The sequence below is a fragment of the Nicotiana tabacum genome, chromosome 18 (assembly GCF_000715075.1).
Source record: "Nicotiana tabacum cultivar K326 chromosome 18, ASM71507v2, whole genome shotgun sequence".
Lineage (NCBI taxonomy): Eukaryota > Viridiplantae > Streptophyta > Magnoliopsida > Solanales > Solanaceae > Nicotiana > Nicotiana tabacum.
In genome coordinates, this window is record NC_134097.1 from 147,767,877 (window position 1) to 147,787,309 (window position 19,433).

Sequence of the window (19,433 nt, forward strand, 5' to 3'; positions counted from 1 at the left end):
GAAAAAAAATTCTCATAAATCGATGACAAAAACATGCAAGTAACAGATTTAGTACCCAATTTGTTAAGCAAAAGTAATTCCTAGTTCATAGATTATGAATACCACATGGATCATACCATATGAATAAATTTCTAGCATCGGGTTGATCACTCGTAGAATTTGCAATGCAAAATAGCATATATATCGTTACAAACTAATGCAACTCGACAAAAAATCATCAAAATAGTGAGTCTTGCAACAACATATTTTCTTTATATAACTTGTTTCTACTTTGTCAGTCAACTATTAAGAGCAAGAGATCTTAACTTCCATAAGAATCAAATAACTTCCTTGTATAAAATGTAGAAGTGTTAATTAATTAATGAATGAGCCCCGCAGAAGCAAATTTTCTTTATATAACTTGTTTCTACTTTGTTAGACAATTATTAGGAGTATGAGATTTGACTTGGGTAAAAATTAATTAATTTTCTTTTATAAAACTTAGAAATATTAATTAAATAATTAATTAATTTAAGGAAATAATAATTAAGCTTTTATAAATTAAAGATGCAATGTATGTGAAAAATTAGGACTCATACGTAGTTAAAATAGGAAAATTATTTAATAGTCAATATTCTAAGTGATTCTAAACTCATAAATATTAAGAAAATAATTAAATTACTATTTTATCTAATGTGAAATCTATTTTTAAAGGGCGAAAAAGGCGAACGACATTTCGCTAAGGGTCTTCATGCTTTTAATATAGTATTAGATAATAGTCTCCAGGTACGCGCTTTGTGCGTGTACCTATATCAATAAACACCTAATTTAAAAAATTACGCGAATATTATTAGATAACGTGTTTGACTTATACATAATTATGAAATAAAAATTAAAGAAAAATTCTTGAAAATGATTAATGTCATCCCCATTTAGCCAACTCAATAAATGAAAAAATCTTATCATGTAGAAGTTTTCAAATGTCTTATTATGATTTATGAGGACTTATATATTTCAAAGATACAATAAAATAATGACAATTCATTTAGAATAAATTCATACTCCAAATCAATGAGCACAAACTTAAAAATTTACTTAATATTATTTTTAAATATATTGTGAGTTATAAAATAAGTACTTAAGAAAAATAGTTTAAATTCCTTAAGAAGATAATATTGATCCTATTTTGCTAACTTGGTAAAGAACGAATGCCACCTTTTTAATGAATCGATTTGCAGGCTTTTAGTAAATAGAAATATCACCTAAGTACTTGAAAAATTCTTTGTTACTACCTTCTTGGTGAAATCACAATTCAGGGCTTTCAACTTGATGAGTTGAAATATTAGGACTCCTACATTATTATTATTATTATTATTATTATTATTATTATTATTATTATTATTATTATTATTATTATTATTATTATTATTTTAATTTAATATAACAGGAGAAGAATAATATCAACTGTAAGGGGAAAACAATTGTTAAGTAAATTTTTTATTTACCACTTGGAAAATTAAATAATAGTTATCTTTCACCGGTTGATCCATCAAAACATCGTTGACACCACATATATAAGGAGACTTTATTTCGAATAGCTAAAAAGTTGAAATTTTTTGGGCAGATTTTAATTAATTTCAACTTAAATAATAGGATTCTTACCTAGTTTAATAAGAAATATTTTAATAGTTAAAATTTAGTTGATTTTAAAGTCGTAAGCATTAGGAAAGTAACTAAAACTACGAATTTGACAAATGCAAAAATCTTTTTTAAAGGGTAAAAAAAGCGAAAAATATTTTGCTAATGACGTTTGTGCTTTTAATATGGTACTATTATTCGGGTATTATATAATTGAGTATAAGTTTTTAAAAGCACATTGTTAGATATTAAATTTTTTTTAAAAAAGGGTATAAGCTTTCATGTGACAATCTAAGAATTATCAACTGTGTTATCTAAAAAACTATAGACATGTGAATTCAAGCAAATTTAAACTAAAAAAGGAAAGTTGAATTACAAAAAGATAAGGAATCCATAATTTACGGCAAAAGACCTAACTCTTTGAGCAGAGAAATAATTACAAAATACCTTCTAGACCTTGTTCTTGCAGAAAGCCAGAAACCCAAACTTTGAGTAGACAAACAATTACATGACACCTTCTAAGCGTTGTTCCATGCGGCAATTGTGTTGAGCAGCAGGAAGTTTCAAACACAGTGTTTAAATTGGAAAACAAAAGGCATGATCTAGAGTTCAACAAAAACTATATATATTTCACCAGAGTTAATTTAAATCGGAAATCGTATGTATTTTTATAAGAAATCTTAAATATTTAGTAGCCAAAATTTTAGCTTATTTAGAAATTCTAAATATTAGGCAAATAGTTAAATTTACAATTTTGTCCTATATAAAATTTATTTTGAAAGGGTAAAAAAAGCGAACGACATTTCGATAGGGACTTCATGGTTATATATATAATCATAGGTTATATATGTATATATATATATATATATATATATATATATATATATATATATATATATATATATATATATATATATATATACTAGTTTCTCATGTACGCGCTTTGCGCATGTACCTAGATCAACAATAACAACTCAGTATAATCCCACAAGTGGGGTCTGGGGAGGGTAGTGTGTACGCAGACCTTACCCCTATTCCTAAGGAGTAGAGAGACAATTTCTGAAAGACCCTCGGCTCAAGAGAAATAAAAAAACAAAAGGAGACAATATTAGCTTCACTACAGATATCATAGGGAAAATAGGAACATAAAAAGCAGAAGAAAAATGCAAAGCAAAAACGATGGCTAGTAAATAGGTCCTGCATCGAAAAGAGAAAGTAGTAAGACACGATATTGCCACTAGCTATCTTAGATAAAAGCCCTACCAGACTAGGCTCACAAAGGTACAAAGTAAGGCAATACTCAACTACCTCCTAGCCTACAACCGTAATACCCAGATCAATAAATATAAAATCTAAAAAAAAAACATATACAATATATATTTGATGTGCAATCGTCGTATCACGTATGCCATTTCTAAAGTATTTATTAAACTTGATGGTGTATTAAAGAATATAATGACAGTAATTATAAAAAATTATATTTATTATAGTATTTATTTAAATATGTATTTACATTTTATACATAAATTTTACAAATAGGAGGAGTTTTTGATACATAGTAAATGATATCTACTGTCAATTAACATAAATTTGATAATACTTTGACTATGGCCGCTTTCATTTAGCGAAGTAAGAGCAGAAACCAATAAAAATTAAGAATAATTTACGTGATCTTGTAATAGGTTGAAGAATTTATGTACTAAAATTGCCAAAAAAAAAAAATTAAATTTATTTGTTTCGTCTTAAAAGATTAAATATTGTAACAATTACCATAGAAGTTACGGTTATTTCTATGACCTAATAAGTAACAAACAAAAAAATTATGATGATTCTTCAAAGAATTATCAAAAATTAAAAAAAATTAAAAAAACTTTTATTACAATTATTCAAAGAATTATAAAATAATAAATATTAAAAAATTGATTAAAAGTTTACAAATAATGAGGTTGGCATTTTTTTACTTTAATAATTTGATTATTTAAAAATAATTTGGTATGGATATAAGTTAACTCATTTGATCTTGATAAAGAATTGTTTTTAGCTAAAATAATAAATTATAAGGAGAGATCTGCTTTAACATTCATTACCTGAAATTGAAGGTCCTAACGTTCCATCACATGTATATTAATTTTGTAATTAATTTGATTGTGCAAAATTAGTTTTGAGTTTTATTTTTTTGAAATAAACTATTTTTTTGTATTATTTATGTTTGAAGTGGAGATGGCTTATTCATCTATTTTATTTTTTTGTAACTGCCGAAACTTTAACGAACAAACACAATATTAACATTAAGCCACGAATCGATGCAGGTTCATTCTTTGTACTTTTCTAGTTTTCGTTTAAGAAAGAATTATGTGCCTTTCCCTAATTTGTTGAATTGTGTCACACCCCTTTTTTAACCCTCACTAACCCTCTTAAATTAATAAAGAAGATTTTTGAAGCTCAAAAGGGTTTTCAATTATTGAAGTAACAAAATTGTGTGTTCAAAAGAATTAACTCAGAGTCGCCACCTGACATTGATTTCGGTGTGCCAGGTCACCGTTTTTTTTAAAAAATGATTCTTCCTTTAAAACACTTTGGACTCCAAAACTAAGTCCGCACCAGAGATTTGGGTAAGGGGGTTCATTTGATTCGGGGAGAAGGTGTTAGGCACTCCCCAAGTCCCATAACTAGTACGGTTTTATACTTAATCTAGTCAGCTTTTAAAATATTCAAGTTGAGGTAAAATCACAGAAAAGGAAAATAAACACAAAAGAGGCTCGAGGTCGTCCCCACCTAAATGATAGAAAATTAAAAGAAGAAAAGCTAAAGTTCTAAATTATCCTACTCTATTTCTTCTACGATGTTCGCCACGGCCTCCAATTACATTCACTTCGGGGCATACCCCGGAAATAAAATATATACAAATCCCTTGGGGCATTCCCCGGATAAATTTAACTAAGGGAACGACCCCTTGCCTCTAAACTAACAAAATCCTAAGGCTTGCCTATCCGAGTGTGGTCGGCCTAAAGCATGCTCCTAACGGGTTTAAACAATACAAAGCAAAATGAAGTAACAAATAAAAATAATGCGACAGTAAAAATAAAATGTAATGCTTTATATCCAAACTCAAGCCATATATGAACTTTATTGATCCATGTTTATCTAATATTCAAGTTCTTTTAACTTTACCGAATCCCAACCCCATGTCCCATTTGCAGCAAATTAAACCAAATAATTATGGCACCTAAATTCATGTGTTTCATTAAGAATATAAAAAAGATAAAAGTTTCAGCAGTCCAAATATAAGAAGGCGAAGAGTGAATCAAATCGTAACAGGAGCCACTTAAAATAGTTATCCTTGTCTTCCAATTACAGTTCCATGAATTGATTTCAAACCAAGAATCTCCAACCAACCAAATGAATCGAAAACCAACATTTGAAATTGTTTACTTCTGCCAAACACTTAATTAGAGTAATAAAGTAGGACAATGAATATGAAACTTTGACTCCGTTTTTTTTAAATTCAAACATAATGTCACACTATTGATTTGCAATTCAAATTAATTGGACTACATTAAGGGAAGAAGTCAATAACGAACAGAACCAATCGAGCAAAGAAGACACGCCAGTTACTGTAATTTCCGACCAAGAACATTTGGTTTAAAGCACGCATAACACAAGAAGCATATACAACATACAGTCAATCCAAGACTCAAACACATCAATTCATATATTCAATGCAATTAAAAACTCACAAGCATATAAGGTTTCCAAAATAAGAGAGAAGGAAGTTAAGAAATGAACCTGAGATGTGCTCTTTTTTTTTAAAACAAAAACGAGTAAGATTAGTGAGTACAAAGACACACTTGGCCTGACTGTGTGCGCAATCTGGCGATGAAATTTGATCGAAAAAAGAAACAAGCTATGAAATCAGGGACAATAATCGCGACCCTTCAACCTCGAACGACATACGAGAGCTCGAATTCGAATACTACAAAAACTCTATTCCTCAGGCGAAGTCCATTTTTTTTTTACTAGAGAGTTGGATTTGTGGCTGTTTGAGCGGCTCAGGCTTGGAGGTTAAGGGAGGTCGCTGGAATTTTTGGGATGGAGAAGCAGCGACGATGGGAATGGGGTTGGGGCTGGTGGCAGATGGCGTGGTGTTGGGCTGAAGGTTGTTGGTTTTCTGGAGAAGAAGACGGGGAAGCTTCCTGATTTTCTAAAGACGGTGGAGCCTCTTCCTGCGTTAGCTCCTTTTAGTTTTTTAGGCCCTCCCCCCTTGTATTTTTGCTCATAGTCGTTTTTATGCCTTAAGGGTCTTTTTTTGATAGAAAACGGCTGAAGGTCTTTTAATCTTAGGGTGTCTAGTTTATTAGGATTTTAGGGTTAGGTTAGTAGGTCTTGGGCCTAGGACTATGGGCTAGATCCGAATTGGGTCAAATATTGGGCTCTAAAGCTCCTAAAATTGTGGTCCAACACCTTAATTGACTCCTTTTAAAATAAGATAAAAATACTACACAATGCAAAAGCTAATCCAAATTAATTAAACTAAATTACATTAAAATATGAAACTATTATATATATATTTGTATTTTCAAAATTACATAAAGATAAAAATAAGGTACTATTTTTGTATATTTTTTTTAAATTTTTTTTTATGAAAGATACATAAACTAAAATATTTTTTGTAATTTTCATTTTTCTTGTAATAAAATAAAGTAAAAGAGTCAAAATTAGTTGAGATAACTATATTAGACCTAAACTAAGTATTTAAATGCTAAAAATGTAAAATCTTGGGGAGGGTCAAAAATCACATGTCTACAGCTGCCCCTCTTTGACTGGAAATACGAAATATTTTCAAACAAAGAACGACTAGACAGGTTTTTGACCCGGCCCTTATTTAGAAAAAACAAAAATTAAGAGAAAGGAGAATGTGAAAAAGCCCTGGTATCTGAGCTGCCTACATATCCTTGGCTATAAAGGAATCAGGCCACGTGTAGTTCAGAAGTAGGAACAGTGATGGAGTATACTGAGGTGGAGAGCCGGTCGAGGTGCCGTTCTGTCGAGGTTCCGGTCCGCGGTCCTGTTATTACATCAAAATCAAAAAATAAAAAAGACTAACTAAGTCTGTCAGCTATGAGTTACAAAATTCCTATCTATAAGTATTCTGAAACTTGATCTTGAGTCTTGAATGGTTCTTCATGCAAACTTTAGATTTGAACCTTGACGCTCGCTAGCTGCAGGTGCTAGTTTATTCTTCTTCAGCTTTTTCGGATCAAGACCGGACATGTAGCGCTCGTGACTTCAACCACGTCTTGAGCAGTTCACATCTTTTTTCTGCTTCTGCATTTTGGATTCACTTTCTTTCTTTTCTTTTTTTTTTTCTTTTTTTTTTAGATTGAGACTACTTTTGTTGGTCACCTCGGACTGTTGACTCGCATTCTTGCCGCGAGCTTCTGCTACTTCTAACTTGAATTGAATTCTAAAATGACTTCACTTGTTCTCCAGGTGGGTGCCTGCTACTGACTTGAAACTTGAAATGACTCTGAAATGAACTCTGAAATGTCTTCCCTCGTTCTCCAGACGGGTTTCTGCAATCAAAATAACAAAACAAACAAAACTTTCTGCCCCAGTCTGCACTAGGAAGATTTGTGAGTTGTTAGCAAAACTATAAATCACCTATGCTATTGATGCAATGATGAGAGTAAATTAAAGACTCGACTAGGATGTGCGTCTTCTGTGAGTAAAACCAAGAAACTTTGACTAGCAAATGCGTCTGCTAATAATTAAACCTGAATGACCCAAACTAGAAAGTGCGTCTCCTAGGGGTGAAACTTGAATGAACCAAAACTAGGAAGTGCGTCTCCTAGGGGTAAAACTTGAATAACTCAAACTAGGAAGTGCATCTCCCAGGGGTGAAACTTGAATGAACCAAAACTAGGAAGTGCGTCTCCTAGGGGGTTAAATCCTAATTTAGGAAGTGTGTCTCATAAAAGTATATCCTGAAAAACCCAGACTAGGAAGTGCGTCTCCTAGGGGTGAAACTTGAATGAACCAAAACTAGGAAGTCTGTCTCCTAAGGATAAAACTCAAATGACCCAAAATCAAGAAGTGTGTTTCCTAGGGGTAAAATCTCAATTTAGGAAGTGCGTCTCCTAAAATAAAAATATAACTTGAAAGACCCAGACTAGGAAGTGCGTCTCCTAGGGGTGAAACTTGAATGAACCAAAACCAGGAAGTGCGTCTTCTAGGGATGGACTTAAATGACTTAAACTAGGAAGCGCGTCTCCTAGGATAAAAATCTCAATTTAGGAAGTGCATCTCCTAAAACAAAATATAACCTGAAAAATTCAGACTAGAAAGTGCGTCTCCTAGGGGTGAGACTTCAATGACTCAAACTAGGAAGTGCGTCTCCTAGGAGTGAACTTAAATGACCAAAAACTAGGAAGTGCATCTCCTAGGGGTAAATCTCAATTTAGGAAGTGCGTCTCCTAAAACAAAACCTGAAAGACCCAGACTAGGGAGTGCGTCTCCGAGGGGTGAAACTTCAATGACTCAAACTAGGAAGTGCATCTCCTAGGAATGAATTTAAATGACCAAAGCTAGGAAGTGTGTCTCCTAGGATAAAATCTCAATATAGGAAGTGGGTCTCCTAAAACAAGAATATAACCTGAAATCCCAGAACTAAGAAGTGCATCTCCTAGGGGTGAAACTTGATTTAGGAAGTCCATCTCCTAAAGCAAAAAATATAACCCGAAAGACCTAGACTAGGAAGTGTGTCTCCTAGGGATGAAACTTCAATGACTAAAACTAGAAAGTGCGTCTCATAGGAATGAATTTAAATGACCAAAGCTAGGAGGTGCGTCTCCTAACAAGTATAATCTGAAAGACCCCTACTAGGAAGTGCGTCTCCTAATGGGTAAAACTTCAATTTAGAAAGTGTGTATCCTAAAACAAAACATAACTTGAAAGGCCCAGACTAGGAAGTGCTTCTCCTAGGGGTGATGTGTGATCTTCTCAATAGCCTTTGCGCAAGCAGAATTGGGGCATTACGCCTGAAAAATTCAAGCTTTGTTATGAACATAGCCTTCATCCCTGTTTCAGACAAAGAAAACTTGTGAGTTTAAAATACGGTGGTTAGTTTATGGCCTTGACCTTGAAGGCGGCTGCTTCTGCACTTGCCAAGATAACTTTGAATTCAACTTGGAAGACAATGTTTGTTATCAACCGACCGCTTTTCTGGACAACCCTTATCACAAGAAATATTCCTAATTCATTCAAGTCCAATACCTCATGCCGGATGCATTGCACTCATGTTCCAACATTCACCGAATCTTTGCATTTCACATCAATCCCAAAGAACATCTATTATCACCAACTCAGTGCACACCCTATTCTCCTATGTCTCATGTCAATTTGATGTGCTTGCCAGAGGCTTTGTGTGATTAAAAAGCTAGTAGCAGATTTTAAAGTCATTTCTCACTTGTTTCGACAAAAACAGACTCAAAAGGGAATCAAACAAAACAAGAGGAACAAAATAAGGGGAGGAAAAAACGAGATAAGATGGTATCTAACAAGAAAATATTTTTACCCAGGAAAAAGAACAAAGTAGAAACTAATCTGATTTGAAGGCCAGCTCCATTGATCATGACATGCATTTGGATTAAGCAGCCTGATCTGTCAAGCGAGTCTAATTTTTAACTCTTGCTATGTCTCCAAGCTGTGAAACTAGGCTTCAGCATTCCAATTGCCTCATTCGATCCACAGTCCTCAATCGACTTGTAGTGCCCTGAAGGGTTTTCACCATCAAGCCTCTCTCATTTTACTCTTTTTTTTTCAATTCACCGTCGCCTTACGGTGCCCATGAGGGTTTTCACCAATAAGACTCTTTATCATTTTCTCTCTTTGTGCTGAGAACAAAGGTATTACCCGTGATGCATGAAGATCATAGTTTCACCACACATTTGATTTGGCATCCTCAAAGATTAGTCGGAAGGTCTTTCTTTGGACCGTAATGTAGGCTTTTGGACAGGGTTGGAAAGAAAGAGTGGCACGGAGACTCAAAATAATTTAAGATGAAAGGGTTCAAAATTACAACTTTTGGAATCAGGTCTTTTGGCCAAATTAAAACTTATGCCCTAGTTTCTTGAAGTCTGGGATTTTGTTTTGATTTTTTTATGGGATTTTTGAGAAAATCTGCCCCACTCTTGACTTCGGGGAATTGTGAAATAATTTATCTGGTATGACCGAATCGTAAGACTACCTACGTATCTTGAGGTGACAAGAATCAGGTCAAACGTAGTTCAAACACAAAGTTAGTTTTTTTTCCTTTCCTTTTCTCTTCTCTTTTTTTCCTTTTTCCTTTTTTTCTTTTCTCCTTTTTTTTTCTTTTCTCTTTTCCTTTTTTTTCTTCTTTTTCTCTTTTTCTTTTCCTTTTATAGTTCCTAACTCTATTTTTGATTCCAAAATAGAGGTATGAACCAAAAAATTAGGGCTCAAAATGGGTAGCAAAGGATAAAGTGTTTGGGTAGCAGAATAAAATGCCTTCGTCATACCAAACTTAAAAATGCCAAGTACAAACATGCAATTGAAAATGAACAAATGAATCACACATAGTATCTATTGATGGCATCAACACAAACAAAAAGTGTCAATGGGCAATACCTTTGTCCCCATGAATGAACCTTTCCAGTTCGAAGCTGACTTGACTCAAACTTATCTTGATGTGGAAGAATGCATTTCAACATTCACTGATCTACCTCAAACTTTTGAAAGACATTTCTGTGTTGTATGCTTTTATCAACCTCTTGATTTCCCAGACTTACTGCTTCAGTTTCACTCAATTCAAAGTTCAGGTCATCTCAGAATGCGTGAATCTTTAATTGTTTCCTCAAACACATCCTTTTATCATATTCAAAACTGTGCCATTGCTTCATGATTAGACTAACTTTCAAGATCAGGCTGAGAATTATGCATGCATGTCATGTGACTAGAGTCAGCATGAAAAGAACTATAAAAGGAAAAGTAACCTAAGCAAAAACTGACCAGAACTGATAGAAAATAGGAGATTGCATTAGACAGGTGGCGAAAACGGTTTGAACAAAACAAGCAAAATAGACCTGAGTTACGTCCATGGAACAATCCTAGATAACACTAGACGAGTTACTACAACTAAACAAACTAGGCAAAATAAGAAGAAGAAGAAGAAGGGTCTGAGCCACAATACAATATCCGAATTACAACCCTGAAATGACCCGGAAAACAGAAATGACAATAAAATAAACCACCAAAATTCCTCCCTGGCTAGCCAAGAAAGGAGTGTCTTTCCAATTACCAAGCTCGACATCTTAGCCACTGCATTGCACATCAAAATTACTAGGAACTTCACTAATTTCAATATCATCAACTTGAGTCAGCAAGTTTCCAAGAGGATTCTCATACTCCCTGCCACCACGCATCTCCCCCACGAAGTGTGCATTATCAGGTGCAGGTAAAGTATTTTGTGCGATATTCTGGGTGTCACTGTCGTGGACCACAATTATCCTTTTTTGAATCATTCTTTCTATCTCCCTTTTCAAAGCACGACAATCTTCAATGCTATACCCTTGGACATTAAAGTGGTACATGCACCGTATAGTAGGATCAAAACCTTTTGCATATGGGTCCGGAGTATAGCCAAGGATTGGCTCAATTAGGCCCGATTGTTTTTAACTTTTCAAACAAGCTTGTGTAGGATTCTTTGATTGGCGTGAAACTATTTCTTTGACTTTGTTCTCCTCTATGCCCATGTTTTCTAGGGTTGTTGGGTGCTTGAAAATGTTGTGAAGGCGAAAGAGTATTATGCGGTATTGATGCTCACCATAAGGAGTGACCTAGTGGTTGAACAAATGACTGGACGTTGTTCGGAGGATAATAGTGAGGTGGATTATGTGGAACTCGGGGATAGGTTTGGGGTTGGGGTCGAGGCTGATCATATGGGTGAGGTGGACCCGTTGGGCCATGTCGTGATCCTGAGACAATCATGGCAACATCATCATGTTCCTTCTGACCCAGCAAGCTTCCTGTGTCGTTCTGAATTGCTTGTGTTGTGGCTTTTAAGACAGAATAGCTCATGATCTTGCTTGACTTCAGTCCCTCTTCCACCATTTCTCCCATCTTTACCACATCATTAAAAGGCTTACCAATGGCTGAGATCAAATGGCCAAAGTAAGTAGGCTCCATGGCTTGAAGAAAGTATTCAACCATCTCATCTTCTTCTATTGGAGGATTGACCCGTGCAACTTGCTCCCTCCATCGGAATCTATATTCTCTAAAGCTTTCACTGGGATTCTTTTCTACCTTGGTTAGGGACAGGCGATCCGGGATAATGTCTATGTTGTACTGAAAATGCCGAGCAAAGGCCTGATCCAGATCGTCCCATGTGTACCACCTGCTGGTGTTCTGGCGGGTGTACCATTCTAGAGCTGCCCCACTCAGACTCTGGCTGAAGTACGCCATCAGTAATTCGTCTTTTCCCTTGGTCCCTCTCATTTTACTGTAGTAACCTCTCATGCTAGGGACCCCCATGTCTGTCATACAAGCCAAACTTGGGCATCTTGAACCCGGCAGGCAGTTGGACATCAGGGAACAAACATAAGTCCTTATAAGCCACACTCACCTGGCTTCGTAACCCTTGCATATTTCTCAATGATTGCTCCAGACTCTTTACCTTCCTAAATATCTCCTTCTGCTCCGCGTTCTTGGGTGGTTTCTCAGTTTTAACATGAGGCTCAAGGTGAGATGTGTAGGAGTAAGGATTTGGGACTTTGAAGGTGGGGTCCGGGGCATAATATTGGGTATCTAGAGCTGGGAATGCGGTTGTTTTGGCTGGTGGAGCATGGAAAGTTTGGGAGGAAGTGCCAGGGTAATTGTGGTAAGGGGTGAAGCCTGGTGCGTGTTGTGGAGAAAGATCAACGGTACTTGGCATCTGGGCTTGGGATAGTGGTGGAATAGAAGCAGAGTTTTCTGCATAGTTGGTAGGGAATGAGGGTAGATGGTGCCCCTTAATCCAGGCCTGATACGTTTTCGCCATCTGCTGTTTCAACCTTTGGACCTCCTCTTTCAGTTCCGATTCCAATTCCGATTCAACAATCTCTCTCGGCGGGTCTACAACTCTTGTGTTCAAGTCTTTGCTAGCCATGTCTATCTTGCTCTTTGACATTGTATTGCAAAGATGACTCGCCAAAGTGCCACAAACTAACCACCCTCTGTTATGATAATAACGAAAGTAATAAAGGGAGCAAAACAAAGCCAGCATGTTAGCGTTAGGGCATTTATCAAATATAAATATCACATTGCGTGCAATGCCACCTAGTCACAGTTAACGGTTCTAGAATGGCTTCGAGAGTACGAAGGTCATATGGAATCATCCCAATTTCACTCTTCTTGCCTCATTTCCTTCTTCATTTTCCTTTTTAACACTGCATGGCTTTTCATTTCTTTCCCCTCTTTTTTTCTGATTATCGTTCTTTTCTTTCCTCTCATTTCTCACGTCCCACAACTTCGTTCTCTTTTTTTCTTTTTCTTTTTATTTTTTCTTTCTTTTTTTTAATAATGATTCGATTAAACCTTATGTAGGTTGCCTAGTATCATGTCCCTCATGAATCAAATCAAGCGTAGTTCTGGAAAAGTAATGGACAAAATAAACTAAGAAACAAAAATCTTTTTGGAATTTTTCATTTATAATATTGTTGTTTTTTAAATACAAAACAGGAAGTACTATAATAAAAAACTAGACAAACTCTTAAACCACCTAAAAGACTCAAAACAGGCTCAAAACACAAAAAGTCTCCTCAAGTAGCTCCTGAATGCAATTGTCCTAGGGTATCTGTCATGCTCAAGCTCTAGCAAATATATCCATACCTGAATGGGAAAAATAAAATCAAATAGAGCTAGTGACTCAAGACACATGTGACACCACGACACCTTCTATTGAACACATGCAAGGCATGATTAAGGCTATTTTTGCAAAATGACCTACGTAGCCAAAATGTGACTATTAACACAAACTCAACAAAGATGACCTCAAAGACATGGACATACCTTCTAAGACTTATAGAGAAAACTACCCTCTATAGCCCCTCAAAATTTTAATAGCCCATGTTTTGTCCCACTTACAGAAAATGGCCCTTCAGCCCAAACATATTGCATATACTAGCCGAAAGGAATGAACATGACAACATAAGTGCATGTAGCTCAGTGGATAGAGCGTCTGCTTCCTAAGCTAAGGTCGCGGGTTCAACAACTACCTGGCGTGATAGAGCAACCCTTTTTTGCCCTTTTAAATTGTATTTTGTACTTCTGAATCTGATAAGTATTAGCTAAGAATTGAATGAAATATGTAATGCAGGTCATATACGAAATGTTTATTTTGTATATGTTTTGTATAATAACAGTCTATTTTGTATATTGTTTGCATAGTGACCGTCTATTTTGTATATTTTTTGTATAGTAACAGTCTATTTTTGTATAGTGACAGTTTATTTTGTATATTTTTGTATAGTAACAGTCTATTTTGTATATTTTGTATAGTGACAGTCTATTTTGTATATATTTTGTATAGTGACAATCTATTTTGTATAGTGACAGTCTATTTTGTATATATTTTGTATAGTTTTGTATAATGACAGTGTATTTTGTATAGTGACAGTCTATTTAGTATATATTTTGTATAATTATAGTCTATTTTTATATTTTTTGAATAGTGATAGTCTGTTTAGTATGTATTTTGTTTCCAATTATCACTTTCAGAAACATACTTCAATACATAAAATATGTTTGATTCATCTTCCACAGAAGAGAAAAACAAAAATTATCATAGCCTCATTGTACATAAATGAAACAGAGAGAGTAACAAGAAATTGAGGCTCAGATTTGTGTTTAACCACAGACAAAAAAAAAAGAATCCAACGACACCATGGCTGCAAAAACCCACTGGGAGCATGCCCCGCCAAGATAAGGGTGAGGTTATCTCAAAATTCCCCAATTGATTAATAAGCTCAGAAGGGAATGACAAAATCATCATCGCCTCTTTCACCAGCTCCACCAGCAAACATCGAATGCTCCGGCGAAAGCAATAAAGAAAGAAAAAGAAAAAAAAAAGTGAAAGTGTTGTTACTATGCTATTCTTATTTAATCTACTAAACAACCCCTTAATAAAATTGACAAAAAAGGGATGTTGTTTGGGTTCTTACAGTATATAGAAAAATCAATGACTAATTACAGAGAGAGGCAACCGATCGAGATGATAGAAGAGAACAGGGCAAGGATAGGGATAGGTATAGCAGATTGAGCCGTAATTACTTTTGGGCTAGCCACTAGAATTGCTTTTGGGCTATAAAATGATATTGCAATTTTAGAGCTACCAGGTGATATATGTTTGGGCCGATGGGCTATAAATGATATTCTCTCAGACTTATATGGATTCAAACTCCCAATAATCATGGCCCAAAATTAATTTGCAAAAATGACCCATTTTGCAAAAACGACTGATATGGCCAAAAGTGGTTATAGATGCAAAATCAAAAAGGAAGGACCTTAAAGTAATATGACACCTAGTTGTGGACTCAAAATTCTAAGACATTGGTAGTTGAACCACTTTTGCGAAAATGACCCCATTTTGCAAGAATGGCCGATATGGCCAAAAGTGGCTATACATGCAAGATTTGGCTAAGACCACGCAAAGCCAAGAACCTAAGACTCACTAGGAAGACCGGACACTATGTGGGCTGCCTACGTATCCCGCCCTAAAAGACGAGAATCAGGTATGCGTAGTTCGGGAAGATTAGATATGGGATAGAATTAAAAAATGCATCTAATTTGAAAAAACTATATTTATGTCTTTTTTAAAAAAATGATGGAAAATATAAAATCATTTCGGATTTTTTTTTCTTTTTTGATTTTGATTTTTGAAAAATGATGGAAAAGTATAGAATCTTTTTGGATTTTCTTTTTTCCATTTTTTTGATTTTTGGAAAATGATGGAAAAGTATAAAATCTTTTTGGATTTTTCATTTTCATTTTTTTTGATTTTTTTTCCTGAAAAAATTGTGAAAGAAAAATATAATTGAGCCCTACTTGCTTCATTTTTCACCCTTCTTTCCCGAACATTGGTCCGCCAAATGTCCTTTTTACCCTCAAAGATGCAACATTTAGCACATAGGATGATTAAATGTCATTTTGGGCCACTGGCCCGTTTTTGACAAAATTTGGATAGGCTTCCTACAAAGGGACACGGTGCCTGGGATCGAGCCCCGCTAGGTTTAAATAACATGATGCAAATAAGAATGACCTAAAGGCTGACCTAAGTTTGTGGTTCACTAACAAGGCAATTCGGGGGAGCGTATGGTCGATGGTGGCTGCTCAAGCTTTCCACCCACTCCACGTCCGACGGCCCCCTCCTAAATTAAGGGTGACTCAACAAAGAGTTTGTGCACGCGACGCGTACTCCGAGACTTGTTGCAGAAAGAAGACCCATGGTTATGCTAATGATGACAGTTTATAAAGCAGTAACACATTAAGAAAAGCGATAAACAAATAACCACCAAAACAAAGAAACAATACAAAAAACAAACAAACAAAGCAAATAAAGAAAACAAACACCTCAACCGAATATCCTAAAAGCCAACAAGATCAAGTATCACCTCGAATCTGCAAATTCGTAGTAGAGTCGCCAAAAATGTCACACCCCTTTTTTAACCCTCACTAACCCTCTTAAATTAATAAAGAACATTTTTGAAGCTCAAAAGAGTTTTCAATTATTGAAGTAACAAAATTGTATGTTCAAAAGGATTAACTCAGAGTCGCCACCTGACATTGATTTCGGTGTGTCAGGTCACTGTTTTTTTTAAATGATTCTTCCTTTAAAACACTTTGGACTCCAAAACTAAGTCCGCACCAGAAATTTGGGTAAGGGGGTTCATTTGACTCGGGGAGAAGGTGTTAGGCACTCCTCAAGTCCCGTAACTAGTACGGTTGCATACTTGATCTAGTCAGCTTTTAAAATATTCAAGTTGAGGTAAAATCACTGAAAAGGAAAATAAACACAAAAGAGGCTCGAGGTCGTCCTCACCTAAACGATAGAAAATTAAAAGAAGAAAAACTAATGTTCTAAATTATCCTACGCTATTTCTTCTACGATATTTGCCACGGCCTCCAATTACATTCACGTCGGGGCATACCCCTGAAATAAAATATATACAAATCCCTCGGGGTATTCCCCAGATAAATTTAACTAAGGGAACGACCTCTTGCCTCTAAACTAACAAAATCCTAAGGCTTGCCTATCCGAGTGTGGTCGGCCTAAAGCATGCTCCTAATGGGTTTAAGCACTACAAAGCAAAATGAAGTAACAAATAAAAATAATGCGACAGTAAAAATAAAATGTAATGCTTTATATCCAAACCCAAGCCATATATGAACTTTATTGATCCATGTTTATCTAATATTCAAGTTCTTTTAAGTTTACCGAATCCCAACCCCATGTCCCATTTGCAGCAAATTAAACCAAACAATTATGACACCTAAATTCATGTGTTTCATTAAGAATATAAAAAAGATAAAAGTTTCAGCAGTCCAAATATAAGAAAGCGAAGAGTGAATCAAATCGTAACAGGAGCCACTTAAAATAGTTATCCTTGTCTTCCAATTACACTTCCATGAATTGATTTCAAACCAAAAATCTCCAACCAACCAACCAAATGAATCAAAAACCAACATTTGAAATTATTTACTTCTGCCAAATACTTAATTAGAGTAATAAAGTAGGACAATGAATATGAAACTTTAACTCTGTTTTTTTAAATCCAAATACAATGTCACACTTTTGATTTGCAGTTCAAATTAATTGGACTACATTAAGGGAAGAAGTCAATAACAAACAGAACCAATCGAGCAAAGAAGACACGCCAATTACTGTAATTTCCGACCAAGAACATTTGGTTTAAAGCACGCATAACACAAGAAGCATATACAATATAGAGTCAGGCCAAGACTCAAACACATCAATTAATATACTCAGTGCAATTAAAAACTCACAAGCATATAAGGTTTCCAAAATAAGAGAGAAGGAAGTCAAGAAATGAACCTGAGATGTGCTCTTTTTAAAAAAATAACAAGTAAGATTAGTAAGTACAAAGACACGCTCGGCCTGACTGTGTGCTCAATTCAGCGATGAAATTTGATCGAAAAAAAACAAGCTATGAAATCAGGGACACTAATCGCGACCCTTCAACCTCGAACGACATACGAGAGCTCGAATTCAAATACTACCAAAACTCTATTCCCCAGGCGAAGTCCATTTTTTTTTAACTAGAGAGTTGGATTTATGGCTGTTTGAGCGGTTCAGGCTTGGAGGTTAAGGGGAGGTTGCTGGAATTTTTGGGATGGAGAAGCAGCGGCGATGGGAATGGGGCTGGCGGCGTATGACGTGGTGTTGGGCTGAAGGTTGTTGGTTTTCTGGAGAAGAAGACGGGGAAGCTTCCTGATTTTCTGAAGACGGCAGAGTCTCTTCCTGCGTTAGCTCCTTTTAGTTTTGTAGGCCCTCCCCCCTTGTATTTTCGCTCATAGTCTTTTTTATGCCTTAAGGGTCTTTTTTTGATAGAAAACGGTTGAAGGTCTTTTAGAGCTTGTTTGGATGGGCTTTTAAGCTGGTCAAACCAGCTTTTAAGTCATTTTTTTAGTTTATTGAGGTGTTTGACAAACTTAAAATCTGCTTAAAGTTTAAGTGCTTTTAAGCCAAAAGGTCCAAAACAAGCCAAAAGTGATAAGTTAGGTAATCCCAACTTATTGCTTTTTAGCTTAAAGCTTATTTGCCTTTGACCAAGCATTTTACAATATTATCCCTTAAAATATTTTATAATCTCAAAAGTACCCCTTCAGCACAAAGCCCTAATTTCTATTGGTTTCTTATTTGTTCTGCGTCTTCTCCACCTCTTCTCCCATATCTGCATTCGTTCCTACATCTCCATTTCTATGCTATCATCCTTCATTTTTTATTTCTGCTATTGCTAATTTGGTGCTTCTAGATTATTATGCGAAGCTTTTTCCCTTTCTTCCTTGTCGCACATCTGTTAGAATCTTTATATTTCTTTTTTGATTTTATTTGTTTTCAAAATATTTTAGCTATTTATTCTTGAGCAACATTTTCATTAAATCAATCCACTTTAAGTGCTATTTTACTTGAGATAGGAATAAAGAGGCGTAAAAAAATGAAGGGGCGTGAACTTTAGTGCTTGGGCGTGAGAACATACATTGTAGTCTTGATTGTCATTCTCATCAGTATTCAATTGACGCCTCTAATAATCAATCTTGCATGCTCTATGAAATATTGTTTAGATTAGATATGTAAAAAGTAAAAAAATGTATCAAAAATCTCAATTTTTATATTTAGATATTTTTCTAATTCAACCACTTTAAATAATTTATTATTATCATATATAATCAGTTTAAACTTAAATTATTTTGTAACGGATCAAGTTAAAAAAATGTATTAATAAATTCTTCTATAATGTTAACAGATTTGAGGATATTAAAGTCATTTTAACAGAAAAATGTGCTTACAAGCACTTTTTACCAAACACATCAACAACTTATTTTCAGCTCCAGCACCTCTATCCAAACACGTAACTGCTTGTTTATAAAACCAGCTAAAGCACTTTTGCTTTTAAGCACTTGGTGCTTAAAAGCTGCTTAAATTCAGCTAAGCCAAACGGGCTCTTAATCTTAGGGTGTCTAGTTTATTAGAATTTTAGGGTTAGGTTAGTAGGTATTGAGCCTAGGACTATGGGCTAGATCCG